Source organism: Lemur catta, chromosome 12, assembly GCF_020740605.2.
Source record: "Lemur catta isolate mLemCat1 chromosome 12, mLemCat1.pri, whole genome shotgun sequence".
Taxonomy (NCBI): Eukaryota; Metazoa; Chordata; class Mammalia; order Primates; family Lemuridae; genus Lemur; species Lemur catta.
The window spans coordinates 10497394-10517680 of NC_059139.1; positions in this window are offsets into that span (position 1 = coordinate 10497394).

The following is a 20287-nucleotide window of genomic DNA, read 5'->3' on the forward strand; positions in this document are numbered from 1 at the left end:
TCATCATCATCATCAAAGTTCCAGTGGCCTATCTGAAAATGAAGGACTCTTAGCTGATCCCTTCAGTACCTGAGAACGCTGGCTTTTATCTGTGTTCTTTCTCGAAAATCATGGAGCCGGCAGGAGATGATTCAGATGTGTCCCTCTTCTGAGGTCTGCGTCAACCTGGCTACTGTTTATTATGGGATGTCTTCCCCTGACCCCACACATTCTTCTGTTGAAGGCCTAATCCCCGGTACCTTAGAGTGTGACTGCATTTGGTGATGGGGTCTTTAAAGAGGTAATTAAGTTAAAATGAGTTCCTTAGGGTAGGCCCTAATTCAATACAACTGGTGCCATCGTAAGAGGAGATTTGGACACAGACACGCCCACAGGAAGATCATGTAAAGACGCAGGAGAAGACGGCTGTCTGCAAGTCGAGGAGAGAGGCCTCAGGAGACACCCCTCTGCAGACAGACACCTCGGCCTTGGACTTTTAACTTCCAAAAAACTCTGAGAAGGTAAATTTCTGTTGTTTGAGCTACTGAGTGTCTGCTGTTTTGTTCTGGTAGCCCTAGCAAACGCACATACTGTTATATCCTCCCACAGAGGAATGAAAGCTGAAGCCTTCAATTATTTTCATAATCAGGGTCAAGCTATAATTGGCCACAATTTGGTTTGAAGACGGGAAATCGTATAGAGGCTGAGCACAGGGAGTAGAATGGCAGAAACCAATCATGCTAACAGGTATCAGCTGCATCCCAGGAGAACTTCTGCGCGTATCAAAGGTGCAGCCGGCCTGATCCACGGCTCACTGCTCTGGGCGCCCCTGGGCCACTGGGGAAAGGCGATGCTAACAGAGGGGCCATGGGGGGTGGGGGGAGGTATCGAAGAGAAGATTGTTTCTTGTAAGGCCCAAGGGTCTTATTGCTTCATGTGACATTGAAGTACCACATCGGCTGTGTCCTTTATGGCTCAAACCCACCAATTGTCATCTTCTATTCATCTTTCGAAATTACTTTAAATCTCTGCATGTGTGAAATTTCGTTTCTGAACCTGCAGACTGGCAGGAAGGCCCAAGGCCTTCTGGGGATGGGGATGGAAAAAGACCCTGAGAGACGGGCATAACAGGCCAGCTTTCACACGAAGAGACCACCGACACATCCTTCTTGCTTCCCCAGGGAAAGACGGAGGCATACTTCTTGGCCCAGGGGGTCTTCACAGTAGAGCAGGTCTGCCGAAATCATGGCTGGACCACATTTCCAGCCTCTAATTTGAAGTTATGATTTAGCAAAGTGAGGACTGTCAGGGAGAGGGTGGGGAGTGGTGATGGGTAGAAATTCAAAACCAGGAAAATCATGTTCCCTGTAGATAAGTTAAAAGACATACAAATATTTCCCTCCCTTCTCCTCTTACTCTTTTTTTTTTTTTAAACTACGGTAGTATTTCCTTTGTGGAAAGGGGATATAAATATTTATGCATCCCAAGATGGTGTTGCTGGTGACACTCAGTTTCTATTATCGTCTTCAGAATGTGGTGCAGACAGAGCTATCCAAATATTCCCACACTGTTATGCCAGTGGCCAACCCTGATACATGAGAATCTCTTCTGATCTCTGCTAAACATACATGGTGATATTTTTCCACAAGCTATGGATGGAACCCACTCATACAAGGATGTAAACCTTTCAGTGAAGAAAATGGAATGTTTATCTGCTGAGTCAAGTACACAGGTGCTGGACAGGTGTACATCTGGAGCATTGATGACTGGGGTGTCCCTTTATCAGAATCTGTTATGATGAATAAGTGTAGTTCATCGGCCATGATGTCTTGGCTGGAGGATTTGAATGGTGGCTGTGAAAATCCCTTTCCCTGTCACCATTTCTCATCCCCAATACCATGACTGGCTGCTTTCTTTAACTGCTTCCTTTATCATTTTTGGGGACAAAGAAGCAGGGGTCAAAGTGTGGCATGCACTGCCAGCTCCTGAGGGGGCTGCAGTCATGGAGACACCAGCAGGCCTGGGAGCTCTGTGGCTCATTAGCCAAGTGACTGGGAGCAGCTCACTTAATCTTTCTATCCTCAGTGGCTTTTCCATAAGTGCCCTTTCTCTCCCAGCCTTTCCCCACTTAGGTATATAGACCCCAAATTCTAACCACCCCTCCGAGTGACTCCTCCCTGAGTGCTCCCACGCCCATTCATCAGGCACATGTTAATAAAGTTCTATTTGTTATTATCTTGTTCATCTGTCTCTTGTCAGTCTGATTTACAGGACTCCAGTCGGAGAAACTAGCAGGGAGTGGCAAAAAGAATTTTCTTCCCCTGCAGCCTCATCTCTCACTTGGGGGAGTTTGACCCAGGTCTCCTCCCTAGGTTATAGGGTGAGAGATGTGACAGATGATAGATAAAAAGTTTTGTCAACCTCAAAGCCCTGTAAAAGTGTAAGGAATAAGTAATGCACCTGCACTTCTGCCAAAACCTTTCGGCTGTAAATCCAGAAGGGTCTTGCGTCTGTTTTCATGCTCTGCTCCACCAAGCTGTCCATGGTTGTCTTCAGGAAGGCCCTGGTCACTTCTCTTTAGTTTGCACAGCTTTCTGGCTGCTTACTCATGTCACATCGCTGCAGCCGCCTTTAGGCGCCATGTCTGAAGTCAAGTATTGATGGAGTATTGATTTATTAACTTTCTTACTCCCAATAAAATTCTTGGTTCATGTAAAACCCTCATCTATAAAGTGCAAACTTAGCTCAGTGTAGCCTATTACCTGAAAAGATTCTAAAAATATGGTGCTTTTGGCTTCCAAGACAATCTTCTACAAAGGAAAATAGTTGTACCAGAAAATTTTGCGAGAATTCTTTCTATTTTCTTTTCTATTCTAAAGAAATCGATAATATGTGTCTCTGAGTACCAAGATGATATTCTCAAAAACAACAACAATAACAACAAATCCTTAAGTCTAATTGTAACATCTTTATGGTTTAAGACTTAACTTTACTACTTCATTCTGTTTTGGTAAATGATAATCCTTCACCTGCTGAGTAAGTAATTAGCAAGGCTTGGTACAGTTTTGAAGACATTAAGAGTTAACATAGTTTTCTGAGATTGAGTTTTTAGCAATGCCAAATTGTTTTTAATTTGGTCTTCCTGTCCCTGTTGGTAACATGTCACTCTCCTACTCAAAGAAGCTGGCTTTTAAATAGCACAGTAATGTCACTGTTGATGAATGAGGTCAACAGCCTTGTGGCGGAGAATGGGAAGGCAAGGTACCAAGTACCTTTGTATTCAAAGCCCTAAATAATTGTACCCCACGTCCTGTTCTGTTTTGGCCCATGGGAAAGAAAAGAAGTGATGGGGCCAGGTGGCGGCTCACACCTGTAATCCTAGCAATCTGGAAGGCTGAGGCAGGAGGATCACTTGAGCTTAGTAGTTCAAGACCAGCCTGAGCAAAAGTGAGCCCCTGTCTCTACCAAATATAGAAAAAATTAGCCAGGCATTGTGGCATGCCTGTAGACTCAGCTACTCTGGAGACTGAGGCAGGAGGACGACTTGAGCCCAGAAGTTTGAGGTTACAGAGAACTATGATGACACCACTGTACTCTACCAAGGGCGACAGAGACCCTTTCTCAAAAAAAAAAAAAAAAAAAGAAGTGATGGGAGAGAGCAGTGGCGTGGTGGTGACAGGGAAGCCCAGAGCAAAGAGAAGTGGCTGCAACTGGGAGAGCCTGAGCAACTCAGACAGAGAGTCTGGCCCCTGCAGATGGCTCTGGCCACGTTCACCAGTGAGGGCAGAAGTGACCCCACCAGCCACCCCGTGGGACTGTGTTCAACCAGCAGCACTAGGCACATAAGCAGCCACAGCTGTGTGAGGAAGTGAGCGGGTGGAAGGGCTGTGGAGGAGACAGTGGGTGCGGGATAGAAAAGGAGGTCCAGGATCGTGGGTCCTGCTCACCTGTCCTAGGACAGTTGAGGAGGACATTTCTGACTCAGGCTGTTCAAGTGACATACCAAGAAGGAGCAATCCAAATAATGGGTCTAAGCCAACAGAAGGAAGGGAAGAGTAGATCTTCATTAGATCCTAACTCCATATTTTTCCCACACTGAACTTTTCCTGATAATTTTCCTCAAACCATAAATACACAAATAATACCACAATGATACTGAAAACAATGCGATGTTACCTCATGGTGACAATCCAGGAGGAATTTTAAGATTTGAACTTTCTATCTGCTTTCATGCTAGATAAACAAAAGTTGACTATCTGTTTCAGTTCGTTTGTGCTACCGTGACCAAAAACACCATAGACTGGGTGATTTATGAACAATAGAAATTTGTTTCTCACAGTTCTGGAGGCTGGGAAGTCCACGATGAAGGTGCAGGCAGGTTTGTTGTGTCTGGTGAGGGCTGATCTCTGCTTCCAACATGGAGCCTTGTTGCTGGGTGCGGCCTCTGGGGGGCGGAACAGTGTCCTCACACCGTGGAAGGGCAGGAGAGAATGAACCCACCCCCTGGAGTCCTTTTATAAGTGCCCTAAGCCCAGCTGTGAGGGCTCCTCATGACTTAAGCAGCTCCTAAAGGCCCAACCACTTAATATTATCACCTTGGTGATAGTTTCAACATGTGAATTTTGGGGAACACGTTCAGATTTGGCACTATCTTATGCAGATTTCTATCACAGGGTCAAGGCAGAAGGAAACTAAACTATAATGTAACGGGTACGTAAACAGACCCCTCCGAACACTCACAAGTAAATTTAGCTGATACCTTTGAAATAGTCCCAGGAAATCCAATCAATCAGGGGTTTTATTCTCAATCCACAAAGTGACAAAGAACTCTCCAACACCAAACGTGGGCGAGTGAAATTTATGAAAAGTGCTCCAGTAGGGGTAAAATATAAGAAGTATTTCATCTGTGTGGAGCTGTAACATAGAGAAATGGGCATGCATGAGTGTGCTTCTAGGGGCAAAGATGTTTACACTTCATGGAGCATACATTCCTCGCCACAGCATGTGAAGTTGTATCCTGCTTTCCTGACAAGCTTCCTTATCTCCACACTTCTGGCAGCAGGTCTGGCCCCAGACTCTCCCCCTAGAGGGCCTGGGTTTCCTTGTGCAAAGTCTCCAGCTCCTTCCCAGATCCGTATAAATCCAAGAAGGGGTAACCATTTTATTCCTAAGCCCCAGATTTCCTGAGTTGGGTTGCACTTTTATTTCTGATTAAGCTGAGCAACCTTGGGCAAGGTACTTACCCTGTTTCCTCATCTTGAAGGTAAGAGGAATGTACGAGTGTGGTGAAGGTTAATTAAATTAATACAGGTAAATCAGATCACTCAAGTGAGTCCTCACAGAAAAAGTATTAATAGGTCAGTTCCAAAGTTACTTAGTCATTACCTAAGCAAATACATTGCGTAGACATTTATTTTATCTTCAATTTCGCTTCATTAGTCACATTTTAGAGACCAGAGCTTCTCAAATTTTAGAATGCATCAGGATTACCTAGAGGGCTTTTGAAAACACAGATCGAGGAGCCCCACCCCTGGGTCTTCTGATTCGGGTGGGACCTGAGGATTTGCATCCCTGCTAAGTTGCAAGGGAACACTGATATTGCTGGTTTGGGGACCACACACTGAGAACTACTGTTACAGGTCATAGTTCTGTTAAATACTCTGTTAAGCAAACTCCTTTGTTCTAGATAAGATAAGATAAGATCAGGGTTATACAGATTAATATATTTATGATTTATTTCAAATAACATCAGAATTTATAAGCAAAAAATATACTCTCTAAGACTCTTCTAGCAGTTAATTCTTTTGAATGAGAAATTCAAGAAGGAAAGAAAATGGAGACCAGGCCAGAGTCCGGATGTGAATTGGATCATTACACGTAGCCATCACCCAATCTTGCTGAACTTTGTGTATCAATTATGGGTTGTTTTAGGGCTATTGTTTTTATTTACAAAACCATAATGAAAGCTGGGACTCTCTCTGTTTTTGGAATGAGGAGGCTGTGGAACAGATGGCATGATCAAGGGCCTAGAGGCCTTTTCTTCACGTTCTGCAAAGTGCCAGCTGCAAGGACTTCTGAGATCACAGGGAGAAAGAAAATCTCATCCTCTTGATGGAAAATGAAAATCCCTGTAGCATTTATGAGACTTGGAGAGGAAGTGGCTGTTCACTTCACGATACAGAGAAGTACACGGGGCAAGGACCCAAACTTGAAGCCTGCTTTGCATCATGCTACACACAGAGAAGGGACACAGACATGCCAGATAGTCTATATTGGATACAGATGTCCTGCAAGGAGCAAGTTTGTTCTGTTCATCTGCCACGGCAACACCAGCTGCTTATGAAATTATGAGGAGAGAGAGGTGAGGGGGGTTACATGTTCAGACATATATTTACAGTAATTTTACAAACCTCATTATTTCCAAAGAAGAGCAAGATGAAAGCAGCCTGCTTATAAAACCACACTTGCCAATTAGACCCACCATCCCCCTCTCCCTCGAACACCATTGCTGCAATACACGTGCGCTAAATGGAGAATTGAAGCAATCATTCAGGACGTCCAAGAAAAGCCCTCTTTGATTCAATCAAGTGTCCGCTTTAGTAGACAGATATAATTTATAAAAATGGAACTGAATCTCATCCCCTTACCAAAAAAGAGAAGCTCAGACTCCTTGTTTTGAAGTGACCTCCTAAAAAAACTTCTCCCAGCATCTCCTAAAATTTTGCTCCACTTTCTGTCAAGTTCTGGCTAAAGATCAGTCAATTAACCAATTAATAAAGACTCAGAATACCTCTGGAAACTAGAACTGATGGTCAAGTTCACCCATAATTTGAAGGGATTTCCAGTGACTGTAAAACATGGAAATTGGTGTAGTGTCTGTCTCTGGCTCAGAAAGGCACGGGAGATAACAGTCAGAAAACTGGTCCATGGTTTCTCACCTATGTGGAAATGACAACCGATGCACTATGAATTTGAAGTCATGGTTACACCTTCATGCTTAGATTCATTGGTGACTGAAGCTACCAGAAAACTTCTGAGCAAGAAGGGAGAGTTGAAGGTAAAAATGCTGGGAGTGGGGTTCACCCAAGTGTTCTTGGAGCAGACAAGAAAACTACCCAGAAAGCAGGGGCTACTTAGGGGTATGGTTCCTACTCGGGTCTATCTCTTTAAGGTGTCAGAGAGCCAGGGAGAAAAGACTGGGGACATTAGTATAAACGTATAGTAGGTGCATTATGTTCACACATGATTAATTTTATGTGTCCACTTGACTGAGTTAAGCGACACCCAGGCAGCTGAAAAAGCATTATTTCTGGGTGTGTTTTTGAAGGTGTTTCCAGGAAGGATTAGTATTTGAATCAGCACACTAAGTAAAGAAGATCCACCTTTACTAATGTGAGTGGGCATCATCTCACCTATTGAGGGCCTGCCAAAGTAGAGCAAAAAGGTAGAGAAAGGGTGAATTCTCTCTCTCCTTGAGTTGGGACATCCATCTTCCCCTCCCTTCAAACATCAGAGTGATTTTTGGACTCCAGGACTTGTACCAACACCTCCCACATCCCATCTCCTGCTTCTCAGTCCTTTGGCCTTGGACTGGGAGTTATACCATCAGCTCCTCTGGTTTTCAGGGCTTCAAACTGGGACTTTGTGAAATACACCACTGGCTTTCCTGACTGTCCATCTTACAGATGACATATCATGGGGTATCTGGCTTTCTGTAATCACATGAGCAGAGAGAGAAGGAGAGAGAGATAAAGACAGAGAGATTTATTGTAAGGAATTGGCTGACATAATTATGGGGGCTGGCAAGTTGACAATCTGTAGGACAGGTGTTGGCCGGCTGAAAATTCAGACAGGATTTCTACATTACAGTCTTAAGGGGAATTCCTTCTTCTCTGGGAAACCTCAGTTTTAGCTCTTAAGGTCATCAGCAGGTTAGACAAGGCCCACTCACATTATGAAGGACAATCTGCTTTACTTAAAGTCAACTGATTTTAGACTTTCATCACATCTACAGAATGCCTTCACAGAAACATCTTGACTACTGCTTGACCAAACCACGGGGCGCCATAGTCTAGCCAACTTGACACATAAAATTAATTATCAAAGAGGGATTAATAAAGGGACTACAGATATACCTTGTTTTACTGTGCTTCACTTTGTTGTGCTTTGCAAATATTGTCTTTTTTACAAATAGAAGGTTTGTGGCAACCCTGTGCCAAGCAAGTCTATCCGGGACACTTTTCCAACAGCACGTGCTCACTTCATCTCTCTGTGTCACATTTTTGTAATTACTGGAATATTTCAAACTTTTTCTTCATTATTATATCTACAATGACGATCTGTGATCAGTGATCTTCGATGTTACTGTTTTCGTTGTTTTGGAGTTCCAAGAACTGCACCCATGTAAGACTGAGAACTTAATAGATAAGTGTCATGTATGTTCTGACTGCTCCACCAACTGGTTGTTCCCTCAGCCCTCTCCTCTCTACAAAGGCCTCCCTATTCCCTGAGACACAACAATATTGAGATTAGGCCAATTAATAACCCTACAATGGCCTCTAAGCATTCAAGTGAAAGGAAGAGTTGTGCATATCTCACTTTAAACCAAAAGCTAGAAATAATTAAGCTTAGTGAGGAAGGCACATTGAAAGCTGAGATAGGCCAAAAGCTAGGTCTCTTACACCAAACAGGGAGCTGACTTATAAATGCAAAGAAAAAGTTCTTAAAGTTAATTAAAAGTGCTACTCTAGTGAACACATAAATGATAATAAAGTAAAACAGCCTTACTGCTAATATAGAGAAAGTTTTAGTGGTCTGGATAGAAAATCAAACCAGTTAGAACATTCCCTTAAGCCAAAGCCTAATCCAGACAAGGCTCTACCTCTCCTCAATTCCATGATGACTGACAGAGGTGAGAAAGCTGCAGAAGAAAAGTTTGAAGCAAGAAAAGTTTGGCCCATGAGGTTTAAAGAAAAAAGCCATTTCCAGAATATAAAAGCACAAGGTAAAACCACAAGTGCTGATATAGAAGCTGTACCCAGTTATCCAGAAGATCTAGCTAAAAGCACTGATGAAGGTGGCTACACTAAACATCAAATTTTCAGTGTAGACTGAACACCCTTCTACTGGAAGAAGATGCCATCTAGGACTTTTAATAGCTAGAGAGAAGTCAATGCTTGGCTTCAAATCTTCAAAGGACAGCCTGACTCTCTGGTTATTGGATAATGCAGCTGATGACTTCAAGTCACCATTCCATTTATTACCATTTACCACTGCGAAAACCCTAGGGCCCTTAAGAATTATTCTAAATCTACTCTGCTTGTGCCCTATAAATGGAATAACAAAGCCTGGAAGACAGCCCGTGCATTTAAGCATGGTTTACTAAATATTTTAAGCACAATATTGAGACCTACTGCTCAGAAAAAAAGATTCCTTTCAAAATATTACTACTCATTGATAATGTACCTGGTCACCCAAGAGCTCTCGTGATGATATATAAGGGAATGAATGTTGTTTTCATATTTGCTAACATAGCATCCATTCTGCAGCCCATAGATCAAGGAGTAATTTCATCTTTCAAGTCTTATTATTTAGGAAATACATTTTGTAAGACCATACCTGCCACAGTGCTTCCTCTGATAGATCTAAGCAAAGTACATTGAAACCCTTCTGGAAAGGATTTGCTATTTGCGTACCATTAAGAACATTCATGATTCATGGGAGGAGAAGTCAAAATGTCAACATTGTTAGGAGTTTGGAAGAAGTTGATTCAAACCCTCATTGACAATCTTTGAGAGCTTCAGCACTTCAGTGAAGGAAGTCACTGCAGATGTGGTGGAAATAGCAAGAGAACTAGAATTAGAAGTGGAGCTTGAAGAAGGTACTGAGTTGCTGCAACCTCATGATGAAACTTGAATGGATGAGCAGTTGCTTCTAATAAATAAGCAAAAAAATAACTTCTTGAGATGTAATCTATTCCTGGTGAAGATGTTGTGAATATTGTTGAAATGATAACAAAGGCTTAGAATATTACATAAACTGAGTTGATAAAGCAGTCACAGGGTTGGAGAGGACTGACTCCATTTTTGAAAGAAGTTCTAGTGCAGGTAAATTGCTATCAAACAGCACTGCATGCTACAGAGAAATATTTTTGTGAAATAAAAAGTGAACCAATGTGGCAAACTTCATTGCTGTTTTATCTTAATAAATTGCCACAGCCACCCCAACATTCAGCAGCCACCATCCTGATCAGTCAGCAGCCATCAACGTCAAGGCAGACCCTCCACCAGCAAAACGATTGTGACTTCCTGAAGGCTCAGGTGATTGTTAGCATTTTTTAGCAATAAAGTATTTTTTACTTCAAGTATGTAATTTGTTTTCTTAGACATAATGCTATTACACAGTTAATAGACTACAATATAGTGTAAACATAACTTTTATATGCCAAAAAATTTGTGTTTCGCTCTATGGTGATATTTACTTTGTTGCAGTGGTATGAAATTGAACCTGCAATATCTCAGAGGTATGCCTGTATTTACAAAACTGTGGGCAGAGTAGGGTGCTGTGATTCCAATTTCTGTGTCCCCTCTGAAATTCATGTTGAAAAATAACCCCCAGTGCAACAGTATTAAGAAGTATGGCCTTTGGGAGGTGATTAGGTCATGAAGGCTCTGCCCTCATGAATGGATTAGTGCTGTTATGAGAGGGCTGGAGAGAACTTGCTAGGCCCCCTTTGCCCTTTCATCCTTTGGCCATGTGGGAACACGGCATTTGTTTGCCCTGGATGACACAACACCAAGGTGCCATCTTGGAAACAGAGACCAGGCCCTCACCAGACACCAAGTCTAGCAGTGCCTTAATCTTGGACTTTTATTCACCATAACTGTGAGAAATAAAGTTCTATTTCTTACAGATTACTCAGTGTCACATATTTTGTTATAGCAGCAGAATCATAGTAAGTCACAGGGGAATCTAAAATTGATAGTAGAAACTAAAAACAGTGGGGTGATTGTTACCTGTTGACCTGAAAGGGAAAGGTTTGGGGGTGAGCAGTTACCAGAATATGGACAGAGAGAATTGTGTGAGAGATATGGACAGAAAGAATTCTGTGAGAATTGTGTGAGAACTGTGTGTGTCTTAGGAGGAGCTGTAACCTTGAATAAAGGGCCCAGCTGCATCAGGAAGGAAGCCAGAGAATAAATGCCCCAATCTTACTCTCTTCCCTTCCTCCAGTCTCTTGCTGGAGATTCCTATTAGCTGAGGCCAGCTGAAAAACAGAAGCCAACAGAACTCTAAGAACTTCAGAGCAGCGGGAAGGGAAACAGAAAATATCAGCAAGAGCTTGGCCAGAAAACACATTGGCAGAGCCAGAAAACAATCTACATCCATCCTGTAGTTTAACAATGGATCTGGTTATTCCTCAGATCGCTGGAGGATGTGTGAACATGAAACCTGTGATTAAATTAAACAGACTTAGATAAAGGGAGCATTATGCTGAAGACTCAGATGGACCAAAAAAAATATTCTTTAAAATTATTTGCTATGGGAGCTGCAAGAAAACTTTGGAAATCTAGCATCAGTTGATGGGTGTAAGAAAATACAATCTTGACAGGAAAAAGGAAGAAGTTAGAAGGACTAAGAAGGCTGAGAAAAAAGACAACACAGTGATATATACAGCAGAAGAATGGGATAGGAAATTATCACAAAGAAGTTAGCAATGGAATTGCTAAGTTAAATTTTGTACTGGAGGCAGTAAAATACAGAATTAGCAACGTAGTAAAATATGTAAATGATATGGAAGAGGACCTGGAGAAACTCTCTCTGCAGAAGCAACAACCAAAGGGATACCTGGGAAAACAACTTTCATGCTGATACACTTTGCTGGATTTGAGTTGTAAATTATGAGGATACAGATGGGACAAGTTGTCTAACTAGAGACGTTGGTCACCAGATTGTCTCAGAAAGAAGGGAAAGTTTTAGAAGAAAAAAACAATAGCTCAGGTATAATTTAGAGGTAAAAGGGGCAACACCTACCAGAGATTCCAACAGAATTATACAAGAGACGTTTCAGAGAACAACAAGAAGGAGCAAGATTTGGGCAGAGATCAACCTCTGAGAAGCTTGGAGTCCCATGGAAAGGGTAGGTGGGGGTTTTATTTCCGCCTCCCTCACACCTCTGGTTGTTAGCAGGCTTCCGAGCTGCTGGAGAACTTCTCTACCCACATGAGCCAAAAAACTGCTGCCACTAGTGAACTGGGAGCTTCTTGAAAACAAAGCAGCAGGCTGCCATCCCCCTCGGGGTCACTCCCCACCGCCACAGACCCGAGCCAAGGCAGCGGGCACCATACAGCTTTTCCACGCGTTGTGTGCCTTTGTCCTTCCCAGGGACCTTCAGCCCTTCAGTTTTCATATCACATACACAAACATTTCCCAACTCTGGCCCAGACTGCAGTGGCCACAGAGGGCCAGTAGGTCCTGGGGAAACTGTGATCCCAGAGCTTGGACATTCTGGGGCACCTGCCTTCTGGGCAGAGGGACAGAGTGGACCAGAGAGCCAGATCTCCTCCATTCAGACTCTTTTCCTCTCCCTCCCCTTCCCCACCTACTCTTGCCAAGTGGCACAGGTACCACAAGAGACAATTGAGCCAGGGCTCTCCGGAGTGGCTGCTTCACCTCTGTTGGTGTATCCACTCTTCCAAGGCTTCAACAGAGAGTGGGGCTCACACATTTCCTCTTAAAGATGAGCAGTGTATCAACGGGTGCTCGGACTGTGAGTTCCCTGCCCACCGGCCCTCCCTGGGCGGGAGGCAAGAGAGCAGGACTGAAAGGAGAGCACAGTGTGGGTCTGAGCTCCAGTGCCCTCATGGAGCACCCCTCCTCCCACAGGAAAGTCACAATTTCAGTCCAGGCCAGGATCCTGGGCCGGGAGGATCGCAGCTCACAGGCACCATTGCTGGTGAGCTCAGCTAGTTTGGGCTGCTGCTTGCAGCCAGATGTGAGAAGGAGACCTCAGGGCAGGGGAGGAGAGAAAAGAGTGACTCTCACTCCCAACAGCCACTCTATGAATCCCAGACATCTCCTCCCCAACTAGCAGAATTCCTGGCTTGGTGGGGTCACTTCAGCCTCTCCCTGATGGTTTTCTCCAGCAGCCTGGGACCTCACCCTTGGCCCTTGCCAACACAGTGCTTGTGCCCACCTTTGTGGAGCCTGAGAGCAGGCTCACCTGACCCAGCCCCATCCAGCCTTGCTCCTCCACCCGCAAAAGCCCCCTATAAACAAAAGAAAATGCAAGAAGCAGAAGCGACAGCTGCTCCAAATGAGAAGGAATTAATGCAAGAACTCCAGAAGTATGAAAAATCAGAGAGTACACCCACAAAGGGGCACACCAGCAATGGATCACAACCAAAATGAAAATACTGAAATGACAAAGAATTCCACATGCAGAATGTATAGAACCTTAATGAGATCTGAGAGAAAATGGAAAACCAACTTAAAGAAAGCAGAAAAATAATTTAGGAAATGAATGAAAAATTTACTAAAGGGATAGATATATTAACAACAACAACAACAACAAAAATAGAACTCCAGGAAATGAAAAATTCATTTAGGGAAATACAAAACACAGTGGAAAGTTTTAAGAACAGACTAGACCACGTAGAAAAAAGAACTTCAGATCTTGAAGACAACTCTTTCAAATTAACCCAGTCAATCAAAGAATAGAGAATGAAGAGGAATGAAGAAAGTCTAAGAGAAATATGGGATTATATAAAACCACCAAATATAAGAATCATAGGCATCCCTGAGGGTGAAGAAGAAAAAGCACAAGGCCTGGAAAACCTATCTGAGGGAATAATTGAAGAAAACGTCCCTGGTCTTTCTAGAGATTTAGATATCCAGATACAAGAAACTCAATGAACACCTAGGAGATTCATTGCAAAAAGGCATATAGTCACATTACTGGCCAAAGTCAACATGACAGTGGAACTCCTACAAGCCCTGAGGCAAAACATCAAGTAACTTACGAAGGAAAACCCATGAGACTAACAGCAGACTTCTCAAAAGAAACCTTACAAGCCAGAAAGGAATGGGGTCCTATCTTTAATCTCCTTAAACAGAATAACTGTCACCCCAAAATTTTGTATCCTGCTAAAATAAACTATGTTTCATAAATGAAAGAGAAATAAAATCTTTCCCAGGCAAACAAACACTAAGGGAATTTGTCACTGCTAGACCTGCCATATAGGAAATGCTCAAAAATGCATTATACATGCAACAGCACAATATATACCAACCAGTGTAAAATCACACAAAGGATATAGCTCACCACTCTTACAAAACAATAGCACAAGCATAAGAAGGAAAACAAAATACATTCAACATAACATAATCTCACATATCAATACTAACACTCAACATCAATGGTCTATATGCCCCATTTAAAAGACACAGACTAGCTGAATGAATGAAAAAACACAATCCAAGTTTTGCTGTCTCCAAGAAACACGTCTAAAGCATAAGGACTCACACAGATACAAAGTAATGGGATGGAAAAAAATATTCCACGCAAATGAAGTTTCCCAAGAATGGAAAAATAAGCACCACATGTACTCACCATCAAATTGGTTTTAACTGATCACCCCTTAAGTGCACATATAGCAATAACATTCATCAGGTGTCAGGCATATGGGAGGGGAGAGAAGGGGATGGGTATATACACACTTAATGGGTGCAGTGTGCACCGTCTGGGGGATGGACATGCTTGAAGCTCTGACTCGGGTGGGGCAAGGGCAATGTACATAATCTAAACATTTGTACCCCCATAATATGCTGAAATATAAAAGAAAGAAAAACAAATGGAAACCAAAAGTGAAGAAGGGTAGACATTCTCATGTCAGATAAAATAGACTTTAAATCAAAATGGTTAAAAAAAAATAAAAAACAAAGATGGTCATTGTATAATGGTAAAGGGAATAATTCAATAAGAATACATAATAATTCTAAATATGTATGCACCTAACACAGGAGCTCCCAGTTTCGTGAAGCAAATGATTTGAAATCTAAGCAAAGAAATAAACAGTATCATCTCAATAGTCGGCGAATTCGACACTCCTTGGACAGAAGCAGAAAGATCATCAAGGCAGATGATCAACACAGAAAGACTGGACTTAAACAGCATTCTAAAACAAATGAAGCAAAAATACATCTATAGAACATTCTACCCCTATACTACTGAGTATACATTCATCTCATCAGCACATAGGACGTTTTCCAAGATTGATTATATCTCAGGCCACAAAACAAGTCTCAGCAAATTCAAAAAAATCAAAACCATACCATTTATCTTCTCAGATCACAGTGAAATAAAACTAGAAATCAATACCAAGAAAAGGCACAAATCTACACAAAGTCATGGAAATTAAACAACCTGCTACTGAATGATCCTTAGGTCAATGACAAAATTAAGATGGATATCAAAAGATTCCTCGAACTGAAAGACAAAGGGGACATAAGCTTTAAAAATCTGTGGCATACAGCAAAAGCAGCCCTAAGGGGAAAGTATATAGCCTTAAATGCCTACATCAAAAAGACAGAAAGATCACAAATTAACAATCTAATGTCACACCACAGGGAACTAGAAAAAGAACAAACCAAACCCAAAGCCAACAGAAGAAAAGAAATAACAAATCTCAGAGCATTAGGCGGCCCCAGTCTCTTCTGGGAGAAAATACTCGCATGCTACACATCCAATAAAGGGCTGATAACTAGAATCTATTTAGAACTCAGGAAAATCAGCAAGAAAAAAAAATCAAACAATCCCATTAAAAAGTGGGCAAAGGACATCAACAGAAATTTTTCAAAAGAAGACAGACTAATGGCCAAGAAACATATGAAAATTTGCTCAACATCTCTAATCATCAGGGAAATGCAAATCAAAACCACAGTGAGATATCACTTAACTCCAGTGAGAATGGCCTTTATCAAAAAGTCCCCAAACAATAAATGTTGGTGTAGATGGGGAGAAATGATTTTTTTAAAATAAAAATTATAAATGTTCATTATAGAAAAATTAGAAATGTTTACAAAATCCATACTCAAAGCCTTGAAAGTATGCATCTGTTAATATTTTGGGGGTATTTTCTTATAAATTGTTTCTATGCTTTTAAAGAGACATAGCTAAGATCTTACAATGTACACTAATTTTTCAGCATCACTATGAAAGGGACATTTATAGATCCTACATCAAAAATTTTATAATAAACTGTGCTATAACAGCTAGTATTGGCCTCTGAGAGGAATTATGTAGATTTCCTATAAAAATCTCCAATCACTGATGTCTTCAACATGAATATTAAAGAGGCCAAAAATTATTACTCAAGTAACTTGCAATGCAATCGGGTGTTAATTACCTATGCACCATTGCTTTTGTAAATATAGGAAACAAATAAAACTTTTAGTACTCATTCTAATTCAGTGTCCCAAATACCCAAAACTTTAGCCATGTTAACAAGGGCCAGTATAAAATAAAACAGTTATTGTTTCAAGTGTCATCAACCATAACTTTGGGAAGATTACAAAACACATTTCTGTTACTAAATGAGTTAAACCCAAGGGAACACTCTAGACTCAAGTATCATCCCCAAGTTGCAGCTCGGATTGGTAGCACACAAACCTTCTCAATTCTAAGTTTGGGATGAATGCTGAGGAAGGGAAACCTTAGCAAAATTTTTATACCCTTCACTTTCATGCCTACTTATCTGGAAAAGATGGGATAAAAAGATGAGTCAGATGAACGTGGTTTGGGTTATTTTGTATAGAACATTATAGTTTGCTGACTATATGTTAGATTTAAATTTGATTCATCATCTCATCCAATTGAAAGTACTCAAAATGCAAGGGTAATTTTCTGAGCAATTGGATGTTTAAGTCTTTCTCTTGAGCAACTTGACAATGTTAAATTAAAATCATCAAATGGTAAAATGCTTGAGCTGCATATTTTCTTCTATATATGTGGCCAATTGTATTCTGATACTTAGAGTTTCAGAGGAGAAGATTAATTACCAAAGACAAATTTTATCTAACTTATCCCAGAGGCTTATAGAATCTTTCTTTACTTTCAAAATTCAAAACTTCTGTCATGATGTACGTGTCTCTTGTTATTAATTTTTTTTCCTGGAATGCAATAAACCCTTTAAATTTGTATCCTCATTATTTATTAATTTTTTTATTTACTTATTTTCAAAATATTAATTAAGGTGGTACAAGTGGTTTTGTTACATCGATATGTTGTATAATGCTTAAGCCAGGGCATTTGGTCTGCCCATTATAATAGTGTTCATTGTACCCAATAGGTAAGTTTTATTAGACACTCAACTTGCCCGCCTTCCACCTTTCTTGGTTTCTCATGCCCTTTATATATCACTTTGTGCCCATGTATACCCATCTATTAGTTCCCAGAAACAGACTCTTTTTATCTGTATCTTGGTTTGTTTAGCAGAGTCCCAGTTTATATCTGGTTTTCTGGTATATTTATTAATAGTTTCTCTTTTGCTCTTAAACAGATCTGGTTTGCACAATGAATTATATGGTAAGCCTATTTGACCTTAATTGTATCTTAACCACCTAGGGTATCTAGTATACTTTGGGAGATTTCTACATATATGCTAAATAAATGAATTAAAGAATGAAGCCATCCCTCCCAGGGAACTCAAGTTCTAATTTCTCATTTTTTTCCAGTGCTAAGCAAGTTTTCCCTGGGTAGGTTTTGTAGGGTTAATTCTCATGATGGTAAATGGAAGTGAGACATGCAGCTCCCTTGTCAAGTCCCCTTGTCAGGGCTCAATAGGGCAGTAGAACCATTTTATGAGATTAGGTATGTACTAAAGGAATTAGATCTTACACAAGTGTGGAAGAAGCTGGGAAGAAAAGGTCCAGGAAGAAATTGGGCAATTAAGGGAGTCAATCAAGCTGTGAAGCCACATGTGTCTTGCCACCAAAGTGAGATTATAAAGGAGGAGCCTGTGGGCTGACCAGAGCCTTCAGAACATAATGGCTAGGATTGCACTACCGCCTTTCAAAGCTCCCATAAATTCATGTTTGGTGAAGTACAACTCAAGACCATGCAGGGAATGGGAATTTGGGAAATACAGTTTTGGTTTTTTGTTTTTTCAGAATATTACAGGGATACAGATGTTCTGGTTACATAATTTGCTTTTGTATAGTTTGAGTCAACTCTATAAGTGTGTCCATTACCCAGATAGTGTGCATTGTACCTGTTAGGTGTGAATTTACCCATCCACTTATCCCTCCTCCCACCTGCTTGATCTATTAGTTCCAATCTAGTAGTGAGTACATGTGGTGTTTATTTTTCCATCCTTGCAATACTTCACTTAGAAGGATGGGCTCCAGTTCCATCCAGGTTGTTACAAAAGGTATCATTCACCATTTTTTTTTATGGCTGAGTAGTATTTCATGGTATACATATACCACATTTTATTAATCCACTTATGTATTTATTGATGGGCACTTGGGTTGTTTCCACATCTTTACAGTTGTGAATTGTGCTGTTATAGACATTTGAGTACAAGTGTTGTTTTTTATATAAAATGTCTTTTTTTCCTATGGGTAAACACCTAGTAGTCGGATCGCTGGATTAAATGGTAGTTCTACTTTTAGTTCTTTGAGGTATCTCCATACTAATTTCCATAGAGGTTGTACTAGTTTGCAGTCCCACCAACAGTGTATAAGTGCTCCTATCTCTCAGCATCTATGCCAACATCTGTTGTTTTGGAATCTTTTGTTAAAAGCCATTCTCACTGTAGTTAAGTGAAATCTCATTGTGGTTTTGATTTGCATTTCCCTGATGATTAGAGGCATTGAGCACTTTTTTTGTATGTTTATTGGCCATTAGTGTATCTTCTTTTGAAAAGCTTCTGTCCTGTCTTTTGCCCACTTTTTAATAGGCTTCTTTGATGTTTTCTTTCTGATTTCTTTGAGTTTTTTTAGATTCTGGTTATTAGCCCTTTATCAGATGGATAGGATGCAAATATTTTCTCCCATTCTGTAGGTTGTCTATTTGCTCTATTGATTGTTTCTTTGGCTGTACAGAAGCTTTGTAGTTTAATCAAGTCCCATTTTTTTTTTTTTTTTTTGTTACTGTGATTGCCTTTGTGGTCTTCTTCATAAATTCCTTGCCTAGGCCAATATCTATAAGAGTTTTTCCATCTTCTAGAATTCTTATAGTTTCCTGCTTTAGGTTTATGTCTGTTATCCATTATGAATTAATTTTTGTGAGTGGTGAGAGATGCAGGTCCTGTTTCAATCTTCTACCTGTGGCTATCCTATTTTCCCAACATCATTTATTAAATAGGGATTCTTTCCCCTGCTATATGTTTTTGTCTGCTTTATCAAAGATCAGATGGCAATATGAGGATAGTTTTATATCTGGGTTCTCTGTTCTGAACCATTGATCTATGTCTCTCTTCTTGGGCCAGTACCATGCTGTTTTGGTTACTATAGCTTTGTAGTATAGCTTTAAGTCTGGCAAATTGATGCTTCCCAATTTGTTCTTTTTGCTTAAGGTTGCTTTTTGCTTAAATTTAGCTATTAGGGGCTTTTTATGGTTTCATACAAAGCATAGAATTATTTTTTCTAGATCTGTGAAAAATGACATTGATATTTTAATGGGGATTGCATTGAATCTGTAAATCACTTTGGGTAGTATAGACATTTTAACAAGGTTGAGTCTGCCAATCCACATTTTACATCCTCTGCAATTTCTTTCCTCAGTGTTTCAAAGTTCTGCCTATAGAGGTCTTTTACCTCCTTGGTTTAGTATATTCCTAGGTATTTTATTTTAGTTGTTGCTATTGTTAAAAGTATTGAGTCTTTGATTTGATTCTCAGTTTGACTATTGTTGGCACATAGGAATGATACTGTTTTGTGTACATTGATTGTGTAACCTGAGAGTTTGCAGTATTTATTTAGCAATTCCAGCAGCATCTTGGCAGGATCTTTGGGGTTTTCTGTATATAAGATTATATCATCAGCAAAGAGTGATAGTTTGATCTCTTCTTTCCCCATTTTGGTACCCTTGATTTTCTTCTCTTGCCTGATTGCTCTGTCTAGGATTTCCAACACTATGTTGAATAGAATTGTTGACAGAGGGCAACTTTGTCTGGTTCCAGATCTGAGTGGGAATGCTCTCAAATTTTCCCCATTCAGTATCATGTTGGCTGTGCGTTTGTCATATACGGCTTTTATAATATTGAGGTGTGTTGCATCTATGCCTATTTGGTTAAGAGTTCTTATC